Source organism: Eurypyga helias, unplaced genomic scaffold (assembly GCF_000690775.1).
Source record: "Eurypyga helias isolate BGI_N326 unplaced genomic scaffold, ASM69077v1 scaffold28540, whole genome shotgun sequence".
NCBI lineage: Eukaryota > Metazoa > Chordata > Aves > Eurypygiformes > Eurypygidae > Eurypyga > Eurypyga helias.
The window spans coordinates 3,413-3,694 of NW_010226762.1; positions in this window are offsets into that span (position 1 = coordinate 3,413).

The following is a 282-nucleotide window of genomic DNA, read 5'->3' on the forward strand; positions in this document are numbered from 1 at the left end:
TCATCGCAGAGATGGGGGTGCACCCCTGCTCCCCCGACCCAGCAGCACCCCCTCCTTACCCTGCTGCCCCCTCCCCCACACGAGCTGGCTGGCAGAGCCCTTCCTGCGGGCAGAGGACACTCGCCCAGCCCAAGCACTCACCACGGGCCGCTCAGACCTTTCTGGAAGCCCAAATCCACCTGCAGAGGGGCCGAGCAGCGCCGTGAGGAGGGAGCTCCGGCCCCGCCAGTGCCATCAGGCTGCAAGAATTGGGCTTGTTCAGCCTGGAGAAGAGGAGGCTCC